This window comes from Dipodomys spectabilis, unplaced genomic scaffold, assembly GCF_019054845.1.
Source record: "Dipodomys spectabilis isolate Male_0828 unplaced genomic scaffold, ASM1905484v1 ptg000019l, whole genome shotgun sequence".
Lineage (NCBI taxonomy): Eukaryota > Metazoa > Chordata > Mammalia > Rodentia > Heteromyidae > Dipodomys > Dipodomys spectabilis.
The window spans coordinates 11069650-11073368 of NW_024870696.1; the positions used below are offsets into that span (position 1 = coordinate 11069650).

General features: G+C 33.5%; 1 pseudogene; it reads left to right on the forward strand.

The window, feature by feature from the left end:
• Positions 1-3049: 3049 nt before the first annotated feature.
• Positions 3050-3170, forward strand: LOC122104040 (annotated as a pseudogene).
• Positions 3171-3719: the final 549 nt, after the last annotated feature.

The following is a 3719-nucleotide window of genomic DNA, read 5'->3' on the forward strand; positions in this document are numbered from 1 at the left end:
TGGTTATTGTTTTGTTTTGTTTTTGCCACTCCTGGGGCTTAAACTCAGGTCCTGGGTGATGTCTGTGAATCTCTTTGTGCTCAATAATAGTGCTCTACTTTGCAGAGGGGAAGGGAAAAACAAAATGCTTAAATAGGGATACATGTTGACCCATTGTAACGATGAAATATACAAGACACTATGTTGAAAATGAACTTTACAACTTTGAGGGTGGTAGTTGTGGAGGTGGGTGGGAGGGAAGGGATGGTAGGGGAAAAACAAAGGAGGAGGCAACAATACTTGATAAGAAATGTACTCATTACCTTGCTTATGTAACTGTAACCCCTTTGTACATTATTTTTACAATAAAAATGTACCAAATTATTTTTATCTTTAATTTAAAAATCAGAGGATTTAAATCATAAGTATTCTAGTATCTAAAGACACCTTCATTTTGTTTGTACAATGGTTATTTTTGTCCAAAAAAGGAAATAGTTATAAGAGTTAGGGTAAAACAAGCCAAAGCAGAAAGATAGCAGTAGGAACCAGTTAGACCGAATGGAAATGGAAGCAAAGACAATCATAAAGCCTAACAAAATGGAACAAAACAATATAGAAAAGAAAGAAAAGAAGAAAGATCAGAAAAAATAAAAAATTAAGATTAAAATGATCATAAAGGAAGAAAAAATAAGAGGGAATGGAAAATAAAAGGAAATAAATGAAATTTTAAAAAATTTAACAATTAAAAATGTAGTCATAATTAATCATGCATGCAACATAGAAACACACTTATCAATTACCATATTCTCTCTCTCCATTTATATACATATACATATATATATATATATATATACATATACATATATATAAGTAACAAAACAAACCAAAAACAGGCAAAAAAGAGTTCTTCATTTAATTTGGGGGACCTCGTGTCTTCCATTGTGCATGCAGTATGCTGGATCTTAGTGGAGTCTATCCTTTAGTTGGTGAGATGTTTTTATTTTTAAATATTTTTTTACTGTAAGATACTGTAGCAGGGTATAAAATTAACCCCCAAAAGCAATGGCTTTTCTGTATGCCAACAATGAGAAAAGTGTGGCTGAAATTAGGAAAAGCAACTCCATTCGTAATAGCCCCTAAGAATTAAATACCTAGGAATTAACTTAACCAAAGAAGAGAAGGACCTCTGTGATGAAAACTTTAAAAGCCTGAAAAAGGAAATCAAAACAGAACTTAGAAAGTGGAAAAATTCCCATGCTCCTGCATTGGAAGATTAACATCGTGAAAATGGCAATGTTTCCCAAGGCTACCTAAAAATTCAATGCGATACCTATCAATATTCCAACCTCATTCTTCAGGAAAATAGAAGAGGCAATCTAAAAATTCATATGGAACAATAAAAGACCCCAAATAGCAAAAATGATCCTCAACAGAAAGAACAATACTGGAGGAATATCAATACCAAATGTCAAACTCTAATACAAAGACATACTAATCAAACCAGCTTAGTACTTACAGAAGAACAGACACCAGGACCAATGGAATAGAATTGAAAACCCACAAATGAGCCTACAGACCTATAGCCATCTAATCTTCGTAAGAGAGCTAAAAAAATAAAATGGAAGAAAGACAGCTTCTTCAGTAAATGGTGCTGGCAAAATTGGTTAAGTACTTGTAGAAAACTAAAGCTAGATCCTTATATAACACCCTGCACCATAATCAACTCCAAATGGATCAAAGACCTCAGAGTCAAGCAGACACTCTGAAAACATTACAGAATGGAATAGGAGAAACACTAGGTCTCTTAGCACAGGCCAAAGTTTTCTTAAGAGAGACCCAGAAACACAACAAATCAAAGAAAGGTTGGACAAATGGGATTGCATGAAGTTGCAGAGTTTCTGCATGGCAAAGGACATAGCTAGCAAGATCAATAGAAAGCCCACGGATAGGGAGAAGATCTTCACTAGCCATGCAACTGACAAGGGTTTCATATCTAAAATATACCTAGAACTCAAAAAATTAAATCCCCCAACAAATCCTCAAAGAAACAACTGCCCAATAAATAAATAGGCTAAAGACTTGAAGAGAAACATCTCTGAAGAGGAAAGAAGGATGGCCAATAGACACATGAAGAAAGGATCAACTTCCCTAGCCAGAAAAAAAAATGCAAATCAAAACAACATTGAGATACCACCTCACCCCATTTAGAATGGCTATAATCAAGAACTCTAATAACAACAGATGCTGAAGGGGATGTGGAGAGAAGGAAACCCTACTGCATTGTTGGTGGGAATGTAAACTTTTTCAACCAGCTATATTAGAACACATTGTAATCTTGGGTTCTAAATTTTCATTTTATGTCTTTTAATCACTAAAATTAAAATCTTATCCTTCTTTCCTTTTTTTAAAGGGAATAGTAATATGAAGATAATACAAAAAGTCCAAATGTCATTTACAGACATGATTGCCAACTTACTGGCTTGAATTTCAGCTGACATTGGAGCATAAGTATAGAAAAGATGTTATTATTAAGGTGATACCAGTTTGGATGTGCGGGTCCCTCACTTGGCTTAATTATAAGAAAGGAAAATTTTGACTTCTCAAATATTTTTTCATTTATCGGAAGAATATGATATTTTGGTTTTCATCATCAACTTGTATTTTGGTTTCATTATCAATGATTGTATTTAAAGGCAGCAATTCAATACCTCTCTGTGTAATTTTATAGAAGAGCCTCAGGTCCTGATTATAACCTGTAGCCCTAGCTCCTCAGGAGGCCGACATCTGTGGATTGCAGTTCAGGGACCACCAGGGCAGGAAAGTCTATGAGATTCTGATGTTCATTTATCCACCAAAAAGCCCAAAGTAGAGCTTTTACCTCAAATGATATACTGCTAACTTTAAATAAAAAGTTCAGAAATAACCCCTAGACCCTGAGTTCTAGACCCAGGATGAGCACTCACTCAAACACATAATGTTAAAAGAAATAGCAATACTGTTCATTTTTTCTATCATTAGTCTTATGATTAGATAACTTAACTCATCCAAATCTATTGTTTATAAATATTTCATCACTTCTCAGCCTTTTGGCTATTACCAAGTATACTATTTGTTCTTATCAACTTAATATGTGATGCATATTCTCTCTGAGGAGAAAATATCAAATGTATTTTTAAGAGTGAAAAAGTTCTCATTCTTTTAGTCATATTACACGAATCAATATAAATTTTCCAGTCAGTTTTTAGAGACTTGCAAATGCTTGTCCTGCCTCAGGGGAAAATGTGGATCAATATGAGAGAATACCTTCCATAAACTTACTTTCCAATCATTCAGAAGCCATGTTACTCTAATTAGTCATTCAATAATATGTATCAATAGTTTGGGTCTGATGCTTACATAACATTCACATTTTGAGATGTATCTAATCATTTGTTTTTCTTCAATGATATTATTAAATGCACTCTTGGTTTTGTATTTTGGATTTTGAGGTTTCACTTTTAGTATATAGATATACAATAAATAGTTTCTATTGAATATCACTACTGCACTATATTGAATATGATTTTTATAACCTGAGGAGAGGGCAGAAGGATGGAGGGGAAATATAGGGAGAAAATGAGGGAAGAGGGTACACAGTTCAAAAAGAAATGTACTCAATACCTGACATATAACTGTAATCCCTCTGTATAATACCATTACAATATAAATAAATAAATAATAAAGGATACCTAGTACTGTAA